General features: G+C 30.6%; 1 protein-coding gene across 5 annotated transcripts in view; it reads left to right on the forward strand.

Moving 5' to 3' along the window:
• Nucleotides 1-5,884: 5,884 nt before the first annotated feature.
• Nucleotides 5,885-15,820, forward strand: part of LOC108913037 (titin) — a 164,038-nt gene continuing 154,102 nt past the window's right edge. For all 5 annotated transcript variants that reach the window (XM_018718493.1, XM_018718495.1, XM_018718496.1 and 2 more), the window contains exon 1: nucleotides 5,885-6,065. The gene's annotated coding sequence lies outside the window, so the exon portion shown is untranslated. The remainder of the gene's footprint in view (nucleotides 6,066-15,820) is intronic.

Raw genomic sequence — 15,820 nt, forward strand, 5'->3', positions numbered from 1 at the left:
ACCAGAGAACACTATACCAACGAGAAGCGACAGAATCGGCGGTTCCTTTGATGTTTTGTGGTCACGCTAGAGTCGACCGATTTGACAGAAACACAATCGTTTACACTGAGAGAAGTTACACTTTTGAATAGATGTACACTGAACGAACTGCATCAGTATCAAACAATGTTCATATAATACAAGGATAACTGTGGTAAAATGTAGACAAATTATATATAATATATGTATAAAAAATAATACAAGATGTTTTACAACTAATATTTTTATTAAACAGATATAATATTTTTCTGCAATATTTGAAATAGTTTTTTAAAAATAGGTACCTGACAATGCAATAACTTCTTTGGGACAATATAGGTATTTCGTTTGGCAATAAGGTTATTCTTACATTCCCTTTACCAATATATTTGGTTTCGAAATGGTGTTCACAAAGCCTATAATTCTTATAGACATCCACAATCCTAGGCAATAAATCGAGTCTATTGCAAGTTTCTATCCACACTCCAGCACTGCAAACAAAAATAAAAATTCTCCTAAAGATATTCTCTATACTTATGCAATACCATATTACAAGAGAACATACCACATTATTTTAAAAATCAAAATACTTTTTTCTGATTTACAGTTTATAGCTTGGTACTTAAAATAATAATAATAATAATAATAATAATTACCTTTCTAATCCTTACGTAATCTCAAAAGTTTTGATCTTTCACCAGTTTTGGATGAACAATCGCGAAAAGCACAATAATAACCATGCATTTTATTGATTTCAAGTTGGTTCTAATTGTAGATGGAAACGAAATACAATACAAATAAATCCACTATCAATTAATATTATACAACACAACTATCCGCCGCCAAAAAACTATTACTCGTTTCTTCTATTTATATTTGGCGGTTCTGACAGCCATTGACAACTGACAACAACACAACCCAATTCGCGCATGCGCATAAGAAAACTGTTAACGCAAAAAGCCTTGCTGTCGCTTCTCGTTGATATAGTGTTCTCTGTCACAATCATAATTGTGGAGTCAGAATTATTGGAATTTAATAAAAAAATATTCGTACTACTTGACATTTCTTACTAGTACTCATTGAAATATGGTAGTCTTTGTTACACCTACAGATTGCTATGGTACGTTTATTATCAATTATTTAATAAACAGTTCTATCTGAATTTGGTAAAAATGCATGAAAGTAATTGTGTTCCTGTGGCTGTTTTTGAAGAAGCTCAAGAATTAATTTTCCATTTATTGCCAGCGAAATCCAGGGAACATTATGAAAAAGTGCTCGCTGAATTTAACGAATAGAGGTGAAAATGGAGAGGAATGACAATAAATGAAGAAGTCATGCTATCGTATTTTTTAAATTTTGTAGAAAAAATATGCAAATTTATCTATGTATATCTATATATTTTTTTATTTTGATATTAGAACTGAATTTAGATTTTCTTCTAATTACACAGAAAATTTATTATCGCTTTTTGTAGGTAGATTAAATGCATAGTGCTCTCAAAACTTTAATTTAATGCTCATGTAATTGAAAGGTATTTATGGGTAATGGCTACTGAATAATTTACTGAAGAAGTAAATTTGCATTTTGCTTTTAATGCGATTAGGATTACTTCAAAAAGAAAATTAATACTTCACTTTTTAATCTTTTCGTACTTAGATACAATTTGCTAATAATAATTGTGCGAAATTGAACTGAAAAAAAAGCTATGACAAAAAATATTATGGAAATAAATAATGTGTTTTTTTTAATTTAAACTTTAATTTTTTCTTTAAACTCTACAATTATCAGTAGATTAATCAGTGATGTATTCTCCATCATTATTTATGACCCCCTCCCAACGTTCCTTTGATTTTATTATTTTAATATTGTTAACATCAACATAAAGAAGATAAAAAACAGGCAATTTTCTAAAGAAGAAGCAAATGAGATTACATTGAATGTCTTATTAATTATAATACCAAAAAATAACTAAAATGCTATCTGCCTTAGTCAAGAAAATTGTCATTCTATGCATAATTTTTTTATCATATCCAAGACAGCTAACGAGATGAATAGATCATCATTGGATGCTTTAGGAATCATTACTGGAAGAAACTCACAGGATATAAACACCTATATACAATATCTGAAGTAAAAATTATTACTAGTAGCTTATACGTATTTGACCCATTGTAGCCAAACGTTTTTTTTTTAATGTTTACGAATATTAAATTAGTTACACTATTCCTGCATTGTACGCAAACTGCTTGTTCAAAATCGCCACACTGTGATGATTTATAATAAACTCGAACCATTTGTTGTTTAATTAAAAAAAGCATTGGTGTATATCGCCCACTTTTCAAATTCGTTTGTATTCAGTAAATAATAAAGAGATCTTTTCCGGTCGCATTTTTGCTGAATCTCCTGATAACAAATCACGCTGCTCGCGCTTTTACACCGTGACAAAAAAAAAGTAGCGATTCGTTGCATGGAACACAAAATTGTTTACCAATTATGTCTAGATTTCAACTACAGAACATGTTAGTATTGTTGGAGGAAGTGTCCGACATTGAATGCCTCTTCACTAAAAGCCATCGCCGAAGGCGCCTTTCCAACGGTACCGCGGCACCAATCTTTCCCAACACACATCGCAGTATATGTTGCCAAAGCTGTGTAGTTATTGTAAGTAAAACATGCGCGATTTTAAGAGGGCATGAAAGTAGTACACCCTACCTTGACCTCATGTCTGGTTAACTTCTCTTTTTGTTGGCAATGGAAGATATTCGTACACAGGGAGTATCTCGAGAAGATGCAATATTACAAGTTGTTTCTGCGTGAAAAAGCTGATTCAACTTAAAAGATTTCTGTGTAAGAGCGCGTAATTCATTTACAGACTGGTTTAGACTTTCTGTGGTAGGTCGTTGATCCCTTTAAAAAAATTACAGTGTTAAACAAGAATTTGCAGATTGATTTAAAATTATCTCTGCAGTGTTTTTTTTTTTGGTTAATTTGCATTACGAATATTATACAGATTCCTTGAGTGAAAATAATAGAACCTCCAAATTAAATTTTTTATTAATACCTTGAATTTTATTAATACAATGAAATCATCAATCAAGGGAAGGAAGTTGCGAAATTAAACAACAGTTTACATTAAGCAGAAGTTGCAGTATATCATAAATCCAACTCTAAATCGAAATCTGGCAAAAAATAAAATTAAAAGAAGTGAATAAAACAATTGAACTGAAGAACAGTTCCTTTGAGAGACATACGTACTAGTATTGGGTATTAATGAGTTTGAGCTTAGATTAGTCTATTCCAAATTAAAAAAAAAAACATGTGCCGATAGAGGATAAAATTCAATGAAAAATTTCTAGTGCGGGACATAAGAAACAACGGAAATTGAAATTGAGGACACAATAATAGTTTAGTTTTAGATAAACAATGTTCAAAACGCTGTTGTCTTTATAAGATAATAAAACCCGATGTTGTCTCTTCCTTGGAATGTTTAAAATTGAATCAGTCTAAATCTAGTCAAGAACATAAGATTCATAACTGATACTTTATTGGGACTAATGCAGCAGTATGATACGAATATTTCTCTTGTTTTGGTTACTTGGAAAACCTAAGGCTAAGGCCGGTAACTGGTACTTTATCTTTATTGACAATTAAAGAAAAACCATATTTCTGCTGAAATACACAGAGTTTAGTTTTAATAATCCAGCATGCTTCCAAGGAATCAATCCTTCATTATCAGGATTTCGAATCTGTCAATTCTTGTAAATATTTAAATTAGCCCCAAGGGGAGCAATGTCATGCTCTCTTCTAAGCGATGTAGATAGGGTTTCTTTTATTATTAAAAATATCACTATCGTATTGATGCCAATTTTTTTACAAAGAAAAATTTAAGAGTTTCACATAAAGTCGCTATCTCATTTTTTTATGAAAAGCTTGCATTCTGTATGTCTACACACACAGATTGTTCATCAACTTTTATTTCGAAATGTAATTCACAATATTTTCTGTCTTCTAAAAAGACCTGTCATTTCATTCTTAAGTAACTAATTGATGCAGCAACCTAAATACCTATACATATAATTGTTATTTTATTATCCAAAACATTCTGTATTAATTCAAAGCTATTTATACAGGGTGAGTCAGAAAGAATGGGTCAACACTAAGCTGGAGATACTAGACACCGAATGTCGCAGGTTTAAAAATACAGGGTGTTCAAGGTTTCAATTTTATTGAAATTTCTCAATAATTGAGAAAGTTTATATATCTTGACTGAAAATTGGTAGTGTTGGATTTTTTGTTGTGAGAATTACGAATTTGAAGCTTATTTCGACGTTGCTCCTAGAGGGCACTAGTTTCACCCTATTATTTAGGTAAATCTAAACATATCTTTTTATCTGTTGAGCTAAGCTTAAAAAAGTTAAAAATCTAAAAGATCGTCAATTCTACATAAAAAATGTCCTCTTGTTTAGGTCGCCTAACTTTTCGGTTTCTGAGTTATTTGCATTTAAAAGTTTCAATGTATTTCGTGGTATATATTTTCTAAGTAGGCTTGTGTAAAATTTTCATGTCGATAAATATTAACGTATTTTGCGTGCGTGTGATTTATTTTTCGTGCAAAATTATCAAAAAATCCCACGACATAATAATTTTTCCAACATTGAGATGCGGGATATGATTTGTGTTTTTGCTCAGGCTAATTTTAATGGACATGGAAGATATGTACAATTGTACCCAAATAGATTGCAACCTAATTATAAACTATTCAGAAACCTTTACAACCGCTTAGGCGAATCTGGATCTCTTCGACCAAAAAGTAACCATGGTACTCCAAAATCTATCACAGTCGATGAACAAGAGGCAATTTCAATTCGTGTTTCGGAAAATGTAGAATTTTGAAAAAAGAAATGCTCCATCCATTACTATACTCCGGTTCAGCAGTTATTGGCTCAAGATTTACCAGCTCGCCTACAATTTGCTCAGTTTGTACAAAATATGCAAACGGAAAACCCAGATTTTCTCAATAAGTCTCTATTTACCTGTGAGGCGACATTTAATAAACGGGGAGTTTTCAATTGGAAGAACAATCATTTGTGGGATTCCGAAAATCCGCATGCTGTAAAAAAGACATTTTCAGCATGAGTTCATGCACGACGGTGCGCCACCACATTTTGCCTTGTCAGTATGCCAGTATTTAAATGAATATTTTCCTCATCGGTGGATTGGCCGTGGAAGTGAATTTAGTTGGAAACCGAGAAGTCCAAAGTTGAACCCTCTGGACTTCTCAGTATGGTCAAACTCGAAGGATGTGGTGTATCGTGAAGAAATTAATTCTATTGAGGAGTTGCGGCAGAAAACAAGTAGCCGCGAATACATTTAAAAACAATAGGGACATTTTGTTTAATATTCAGAGACATTCGTATCATGCATGATAAGCTGAAACATAATATTTCGGTGTCTAGTATCTCCAGCTTAGTACTGACCCATTCTTTCTGACTTACCCTGTATAACTCTCTCTATAGTTCTATAGTTCCATAAATTAATATCTGCATATTTGATACTTACCTAAATTGGGTAGAAATGATTATTTTTTCATCAGTGAAAACACGCCATTCTAAATAAATAATCAATTCTCGTCCGCCGAATCCGTAAATTAATAAGGGATCTTTTCATTTGTTTCAGTCGCGACAACCATTTCCTCCAGATGCGAAGGTAAACAAACGCCGATTAAAGCCATAAAAAATCTTGCAGGAATGAATCTGGGACCAGTGAACTGGAAAAGTAAGCAGTCCGGCTAAAGGACAAACCCAGAAAGCAATGGCAAATATAATGACGGGCGCAACAGTGGCTGCAAGCACTGAGACAACACGTCGTGACCGCCGTGACACACTCTGGGCTCGGATCCTGCACAAGAGACAACTTTCCTAGCACCGGTATGCCAGTACCATGACGGTACCCATGAAGGTATCACGTGCGTTCTGGTGCATTAGTTGGTGCTAGTGCAGAATGTGATTCTGGAAGGACAATTTTGGATATTCTTCTTGTTTTCTCAGGTAGGTAAATACATGGACCTGTATTCGTGTTAATTTCACTATTCTTTCCAAAGTTTCATTCAATTCAAATACTAATTATCGATTTTCGTACCAATCTATCATCAAAAAGTGATATGTACTGATATATGTATGTATTATAAATTTAAAACTATAAAGCATGTGACATCTAATTCATCAACGCTCTTACTGTCATTTAATGAAGCTTCTAACAGGTTTGAAGGACAATTTCTGTCCACAAGAGTGTCATAGTTCTTAAAAAGTTATAAAAATATTTCATATATCATTGAAAGTTAGTTTTGGACTTCAATTCATACAACATTACGATTTAAATTTGTGTAAGCGTTTTTCCGGACAATGTCTTTAGTTTTCTTGTAACATTTATAGATTATGATATAAATGGCATGAAAACAATACTTTTTTTCATTTCTTGATAACTTTGTAACTAAAAATAGTTATCAGAAATAAATTCTTACAGTCAATATCCTACATCCACTAGAATTTTTCTGGTGCTTCCAAATTATGGTTGTTTGATTAAAACGTATAAATATTTTATAGTTTCTGAGATAGTGGACATTATTAAGTAAATCAGGCTATGTAGACGACATAATTCAAATTAAACATAAAAAAAAACAAACGTTCCGCTGTGGTTTGATTGTAATATAGTTTTATAAACCCATTTGCTTGGTGGAATTTCTAGCGGAAATAATATATTAAGGATTGGTTTGTAATGTTAGAAAATGTAGGCCAATTTGCATAAAATAGAACTATGTGAGTGTCCTTGTGCACGTGAGCTAAAGTATTTCCTCTCATTTTGAGTTGACCGCAAAGATGGTAAGTTAAATTCTTGTGTACAATTATGGGATACTTGAACAGAAAATATGAATTCCTGGATATTTGTAACTGACAGTGAACACAGTATTTCAAAAAATGAAAATAATATTGTTCTACAACGTGTTCTGTGTAAGCACGTCCGTATAAAAATATATATTTGTATTTTTATCCAACACTTGTATATAATTATTATACTATAATTTCTTTGGTTTTAAAGGAATAGTGTGGCCTATAAAGTCACTAGTGAGTTATAAGTCTTAAGTCACTAGTAAGTTGTGACTTATAACCCACTAGTGACTTATAGAAATCATAAAAAGACAAATGTTTGGTTTATTTTCTAATTTTTATTAGAAAACCAATTTGAAACAGTAATAAGTCAACAAATAATCTAAAATGCTACAAACTTACAATCTACCTACTTATTAATATTAACATTAACATTTATGGTAAAGCCGTATTTTGATGCCAAAGGATTATTGGAATCATTTTGTCATTGTGGTAAATTTATAGAACAGATTTCCCCTTTACTTGTGCTTGCTTCAGGAGTTTGCACCCATTTTGCTGGAAATTGACTTTTCTATATAACCTTCTACCACGGTAGATGACTTCCATCCACTGTGGTGTTTGAACGTTGTAATATCCCCTCCAGCATTGGCCAAGAGAGTTGCAGATGTGCATCGCAAGCCATGCCCTGTATATAAATTAAAATCTGTCAAGCCCAATAATCGCGCAACAATCTTAGGAATTTTTGATAGCTTATTAATACCAACACATTGACGTGTGAATTTTCCATTTTGAAAATTGCAAAAGATCTTTTTATGCTGCACATTTTGAGGCCTTAGCTTAGAATATATTCTAATTAATTCAATTGGATTAACACAAAATCCTTCATTTAACACAGCAAAGCTTCTTGGTTTGTTCGTTTTGGTATTTGAAATCATGATGAGAATATACTGCCCAATTAAAGGAAAAATGTAAATTTAAAAGAAACTTCTGTTATTTTCCTTTTTAGAATACAAAAACAAACAAAATAGATATTAGATAATACATAAATATTTATTAAAATTAATTTTACGTGCGTTTCATAAATGTTAATGACAAATTATGCTGTAACATAGGTCGTGACCGACGTGACATACTCTGAGTCCGGATCTTGCGACAGAGACAACTTTAGGTAGTTTTACAAGTACGATGGTAGTACCCATGAAATATTCCGGTTATTAATTAGTGGTGATACAGGATGTAATTGTGTCCCTAACCTTTTCCTGTGACACGAAAGTTATGATTGCATCGTATTAATTAATTACAGTTGATTCATTATTACATTTCTAAATTGATGATGTTATTGGCAAAGTACGACTAGGATAATATTTATACAGCAGTTTTTTAATAATGTTTGTGCAGAGATAAATTTTCAAAAAAACGGATGTGTGTAAATGGGCAGTCTCAGGTATAATCGAATTAGTATAATAAACAGATAAAGTTAAAAATTTATTCAAAAGTTATACTGAAGAACCGATTTTTTCTCAACAAATATACGTTCATATATATTTGCGTAAGGGCTTCTCACTAATTTATATACACCCTGTATGCAAATGAAATCTAAACGGCATTGGTAGTGCGAAAAACTTACAACGTCTACAAACAAATATTTAGAAACACTTATGGACCTGAGAGAGACTTCTTCTAAAACAAAGAGACGTACATTTTTAGAATTTGAATCTTGAAATCTTGTTGCACACGTGCATTTTTTGTCTGCTTCTTTTGAAAATTCAAACATTATGATAACTGTAGCACTTTCCGGTTATTCGGTGTCCAATTATCTTGGTTTTAGTGATTTAGGTGCTTCAAATTTAAATTATTAATTTCCAACAATTTGTGTGGTTGGATATTTACAATTTCAAGAGAGGAAAAACTATTCTTTACTTTAACGCGAAAGTCTCCGAAAATTAAAAATGCGGCTCTGTTTCTGTTCTTACATATGTTGTAACATTGTTATACGCTTAATTAAAACATTGTTGTTTCTAAAACCTGTACATTTTAAATTTTAATCATAGTAAGCAATTTTAATAAATAAACTGTACTTAAAAGTTATGTGATGACTTTTAACGGAAACGCTTAGATAATGTTGTAATAATCTGTGAGAATAACCTTGACAGAAGTACGGATATATTGGATTACTCTTCATGCCCATTATACAGGGTGTCCCGTTCATGATTCAAAAAAACTTGTGTTCAATTAAAGTTTTTTTTCTTAGACGACTTGTATGTTAAAGTTGAGGAAAAAATAAGTTAAAAGTTAAAATTTATTACGGTTCTGTAAACTCTAAAGCATACTACAAAAAAAAGGTATACTTGTCGAAATTCGGTAGCACGTGTAATTTTTTTTTCGTTTGTACCCCTCCAGTTACCTGTATCTGCGACACTGCTTTTCAGAAAGAAACCGTTTGCACATTTTTTTTTTGACATTTTCATCTTTAGCCGATTTAAAGATAATTAAGGAAAACCATTTGAAAAGTAACAACTTGAACACACTGTATTTCGAAAACAGGGTGTTCCATAAGGAACTTGCACGCAAGTTTTTTTGAGACATGAATGGGACACCCTGTATTTAGATTAGTGCAGAATGACATTATTCTTATACATTTTATTTTACAAATATTTCATTAAACAATTAAACTATTAAGTTCATTTTATATTCTAGTAACTTCCCAGATTTGTGTATGATTGCTAGGAAAATAATTTCCGTGTAAAATTAAATTTCAAACTTGAAAAAATTGAAGACTAAATATTTTTTGCCAGATTACCATGATTTTATTATCACTTAGTGACACATTTATGTCTACTTATCTATCATGTTTGAAGCAGTTGTGCATACCATATGTACATATACATACCTACATACCAGATGCTAAAAATTAAAAATTTCTCTTAAAACAAATTTTATCTGCTTACAATCAGAAAGCAAATGTGTGTAAATTCTTTTCAAAATTAAATCTAGGTTTCATTCTTCGCTAAGAAACTTCGATAATTTCCAAATGTATATGCCATTGAAGTATAAAAAGTTTAACAAAAAATAGAACAGTTCAGTAGTGACACAAATATGTTAAATAAGGACAAACTGTCATGGTCAGAAATTCGAAGATTTTATCTTTGAATATGATAACGTTTTTGCAGTTGACCTTAGGCAAATACAAAAATTATAAAAAATAAATATGCCTGGAAGGAATTGGTAAAAGTTTGAATACGGCGATTGTTTGTAGAAACTCAGAGTGGTGAAATTTTAAGGCCACAGTTAGGTCAAACAGATACATATTTATAAATCACCTTGTGTGATACAAGGTGTTTCAGCAAAAAGGAAACATGGACTTTATGAAATATGTTATATTAAGTACATAATTAAACTTTTAATAGTAATAATTCCTCATAGATTGTAAAAATTCCAAATGTGTAATTCTTCTGTTGATAAATAATTAGGCAGGAAGAGGAAAAATATAATTTTATTAATATGCAATAATACTTCTAACTTCTGCAAATTTAGAATTCAGAGCTTCAGAACCACGTTCATATGTTACTTTTAATTACACACATAGTTGGATGATTCTTTCAAAGTTGGCTATTACTTATGCAAAATGTTACATTTTCTCCATTAAAAATATTTGTGTTTCAAAATTTATAAAACATTGTAGTTAAATGTAGAGTTAATACATTGGATGGCAGAATACTGCAAAAATTGTTTTCTATTTATTTATGTACATCTTTTTGCCACACACACTTATTTTTCTTCACAAATAAACTAGGTATGTTCATAAAAAAATTATATAAATATATGACCCCGTATTTTATATCTATTTTGATATACTCTAAAACAATATCAACTGATTTGCTTATTTATATCATTATCCTGAACCGCAGGACGATGCTAATGTAGGAACTTTATTTACACATACAATTGACAAGTACATATTAAAGAAAATTACCGTAACGTAACCTTAAAAGGTGCTATAAATAAATTCCAAAGATTTAATTATATATTCTACAGTAGGGTGGAGTGAAAAATTTTTGTTTTAAATTTTAAGATTCCTGTACCATCAATCGATGACACCTAGAATTAGAAGTGTTCATGTAAAATTTCAGCTAAATGAATCGATATATTAAGGTGGCGCATTAGGTTTGAATTTTAGAAAAAAATCAATTTTTGGCTTACAGAAAGAACTTTATTTACGACGATATTGCTATCTTTACTACAATATTGATATCGTCTGTAATATGTTCTTTACATTTTCAAGGGAAGTGTATTATTATTAACAAAAGAAAATATCCAAAAATGCAGTGTCAAGTTTAAACTTGCCAAGAGTGTCATGTATTAAAAAACTTTTTGAATATGAACATATTTAAAAATATTCAAAAGAACTTGTGAGGACTCTATGTGAAAAGTATATCGATGTGAGAATAAATCATGCAGTTAAAATATTTAATTCAGTGAAATCTACTAAAAGACAAATATTAAATAAACTAACATTAATTAAAGGACAATAAATATATTTAAATTAGGCAAGACATTAAAATATATTATTTTCTGAATTCCAAACTTGAAAAATTAATTTTTGTCATAAGTGTAAAAATATTGCTTAATCAGGATCTGTTCAAAATCAATTAATAATATTTCACTACAAAGTAATACGTTTATACGCGAGATATGGCTAAGAATAAATTAAAAGTATTGTATTTTTATGAAAAGTTACGAAATTACTTCAATTTTGCGGGTACAATTTAGAACTAAAAATGTAAGTTTTTTGTAAACTACCCTCACAGTTGTAGATTTTTGTTTTTTTGAAGGAATTAAGCTTTCCTATCGGGTCATTGATTAACGATACAGGAGATATATATTTTTTTATTTTTGCTTGTTTTGCTCCACCCTAATATACGGGGTGTTTCAAAAGAAGTAGCACAAATGGTACCGGTGGATTTACAGCTAAAAAAACACGTTTTGCATAAAAATAGCCTTAATTGCAATCGTGCGAGCTGTAATGAGAATGATAATGAATTAAATTTTTTTGTTAATAAGCGGTTAGTTTTAAAGCACAAAAGTGAAAGAGGTAAAAGTTTTGAAATAAACTAGGCTATATGATTTTTATATTTTTGAATATTCAGTAGCAAAAAAATAACTTTGGAGACGCTTATGTCAACCCCCTCCAAGGGACAGACATTTTTGAAAAAGTTTGAGAAGTGACACGAGTTAGTAGAAAACTTGTGTCAAATTTTACTATTATACTTATTATGGTTTTCAAATTGCAACTGCTATTGCAGATTTTTTCTTTTGAAATATTGAGGGGCTGTATCTCCTAGGGGTAAACATTTTACTAAGGTCGTCCTTATGTAAAACGTATTCTTTATAGCTGTAGATTCACTGCTACCATTTGTGCTACTTCTTTTGAAAACACCCTGTATATTATATCTTACACAATAGGTCTCTGTTTCAAAGCCGATACTTCTCACTTTTTTCATCATTTAGTAGCCTCTTTCGAATAGTTCATACACACTAGGTACTGTAAAAGCTGCGGTTCTCACTCACAATTTTATAACGGAACTGACAAAACTTTAATATGAAAAATATAAGCTAACAGGTTCTAAATAAACAGGTATTGCGCTTAACGGAATCTTAAGGAGAAAAGAAATCTGATGTTGTCTGTTACATTCATAATTAACACAAGTTATTTTCATAATAAAGCTCATACAAATATATATCTATCCGAAACATATTTATCCACTATCAGTTTTTAATGTTTTAGGAACAATGTTTTGGTCAGTAGGTACAACTTTCCCACGGCAATATCCTGAGTTGCAAAATACTAAAATTAACATATCAAACTACTGTGCATCAACATACTGTACATGAATGTTAAATTATGTCAAAACTGACTTGTATAATAGATTCACATGTATGTGTCAAGTCAGGACCAGCATTTTAATTAACTGTAGTACTTGGTTAGAATTTTACAATTTGTGTGACAAGATATAGCAAAGTCTTACACTAATTCAGTGTATACGAAAAATAATACGTCAAAGTATCCAAATTACTATTTGTTCATATAAAAAAAATAACACTGATTTCTAAATGTGTCCTAAACTTTTAATCGGAAATTAATCTCACTTAAAAAACTTTCTTATAAATTCTGTATTCCTTCAATTTTTAACTGCACATATTAATGCATTGTGTATCTATTTATTGCTAACAAAACAAATCAAGTCTTATATGAACGAAATAAATATTCATAGTGTACGAAGACAATGAACAAAGACGAATGGACAATGGATAATTTACGCTGGCTGCTTTGAACAGAATTTTTATTTTTCACAAGTGCATTGCAAACAAGAATTCAATACAATCTATATTTACAAAAGTACTTAATCAAACTTGAATAGGATAGGCACCTAAGCTATGAGTCTTATTATTGAGATAAATGACGATATCAGCGACTTCATATTATGTACATATCTACTAGATATTAAATTATTTTTTTTGTTCGGGTACATTTATTCTTCTGGCTTAATTATTATAAACAACTAATATACAATATAATACAATGCAAAACATCGCCTTACTATTAAAAATGTTGTCATTGCCGTTACTGGTGGTGAAAATTCGAAATATTTGGAATTAATCAATTTTCGTGGCTAAAACATACATGGGTATTGTATTTTCTAAACCGAGAGAGCTGCACTAACATTTGCCAGGACATAGCTAATACAATGCGAAACATCGCCTTACTGTTAAAAATATTGTCACCGACGTTACTGGTAGTAAAAATTCGATTTTTTTATAGACTAATCCATAACTTTTTTTTACAAAAATACCATCTTATTTACATTTTTTATATTGGTTGAATTGATTTTGTATATCAGATAATTATTATTACACACCACTGTCAGGGAATTAATTCGCACTGACAGGTAACCTCTAAATATTCAATACAGCTCAGGTTTTTCTATTAACCCTACATGGTAAGATTTTTCAAATAACAATACTTTCAATATCCCGACATTTTCATAACAGAAAAGCAATTTGATATAATTCGTATACATCTCCTCAATTGCAAAATTACACGCAAAATTTTCTGATGAATGTGAGCTTGAATCTTAATCATATTAATTAAAGATGATTCGGCATGGTTGATTAACGGGAGTCCCCTTATTCTCTCACGATTCATATGTTTGATTAAGGCATGCAGCTAGGATTATCGACCTTAGAATCATTAAATCATTAAAGAAGTATTGTATGCATTTTAACTATCCAATGAACTTAATTAAATGAATACTGGACGCAACTAAATTTTAGATCTGCATTTTTAATTGTAAATGTTTCTAAATTCTGACTCGATCTGAAGAAGTCAGAAAACAATGAAAAAAGAACCGGGTGTAGCTGTGTAATATTTTGAATATGTAGATATCTTCAAATTTATTTCCTGTTTTCTTCTAAATATTATTTATGTTTATTACTCTTCTGACATTTTCCAGTAGTTAGTTTTTCCTTTGTCACATATCAGATACCTTTCTGAGACACATCCAGATATCAAAATCATCCAAAACTTGTTTATTCTTTAAAAGTATTACATAGATTTGACAATAAAATACATAACTACCTAACATAATGTAAAAGAATATCCAGACACATGCGCCAATATTCCCTAGTTTAAGTGGTATCAAATAAGTTTTCAAAAGAAAACAGAAACAATAAGTTATTTAAGTAGTACAATACATTGTATTAAAACAAATTCGTAGTTTTGCAAAAGTAACTTGTTAAGCTGTTGCATAAGAAGTTATTATCGCTGTTTGCATCAGGTAAATAAGTTTTTTAAATGACTTGCGTAATGCTATTTGACACGGCCTTGAAAATCTTGAATGGATTCGTTCATTGAAGTAAAAATTTTAAAACCGGTGTTGGCTAGCATTTTTTTAACTCAGCTATCCAGTGTCATTTACCTACGGCCCGCCTAGGCCGATTGAAAATCGATGTCAAGAACTTCTTTAGGAGATGAGACTAACCAGAATCGTTTGTTTACCCACGCTTTCAGATGGGTGTTAATATAATTACAAAAGTCCTTTCTCGTACTCTGCGAATGTTGTTTTCTGATAGCTGTGGTAGACACTACGGTACTATTATAGATCAAAGTACCAATAAAGTCGATATCTGCTATTCGTCCTTGAAGTGCAATGTCGATTCGTTGTGTAAATATTTCAGGTATGCTGTGAAAAAGGCGCTACAATAATGCAGTCTAAAAATTTAGAGAAAGAGAACCAAGCTCAGTCTCTTTTCTATTACATTTTTTTATAAAATAAGTTACTAAACAATCTAGACCCTTTGGTTATACTGAGTTTTAATAAAAACCAACTGATATTTGCTTCAGAATAGTCCTAATTAATGAAACCTTCGAGTCCTTTTATGTTTTATTTATCTTATCAATAAATAGATTACTTACTATTACGAGAAATCAGTAATTGTCTAATATTTTCCAAAACATCTATAAATTTTTGAATTCTGCAACTCCAGTAAACTATGGTTTGTGTATAGACTATTTCTAAATAAATAAAAAGAGCTGCAATAGGTGAAAAACCAAGGATCGTCTTTCATACAGATTTTGCACTTCAAATTCATTTTTTTATGAACTAATGTTTTGTAATTCACTATTTTTTAAATCAAATTTGCCATGTTAAGTCTAAGATCTCGATTTAGAACTTCATGAAAAGATAATTATATTTTTTTTATTTAATAATACTTTTTTGTGTTTCAACAAATGCAACAAATAAATATAAAATTACTGACTTATTTGGTATAATGGTGAACTCATTCGAAATAACCCTCATGTGACTTTTTTATGAAAAAATGTTGTTGTTGATGAGGCAATCGTTTGATATATCTTTTCA

This window comes from Anoplophora glabripennis, unplaced genomic scaffold (assembly GCF_000390285.2).
Source record: "Anoplophora glabripennis isolate ALB-LARVAE unplaced genomic scaffold, Agla_2.0 scaffold485, whole genome shotgun sequence".
In the NCBI taxonomy this organism is placed as follows: Eukaryota; Metazoa; Arthropoda; class Insecta; order Coleoptera; family Cerambycidae; genus Anoplophora; species Anoplophora glabripennis.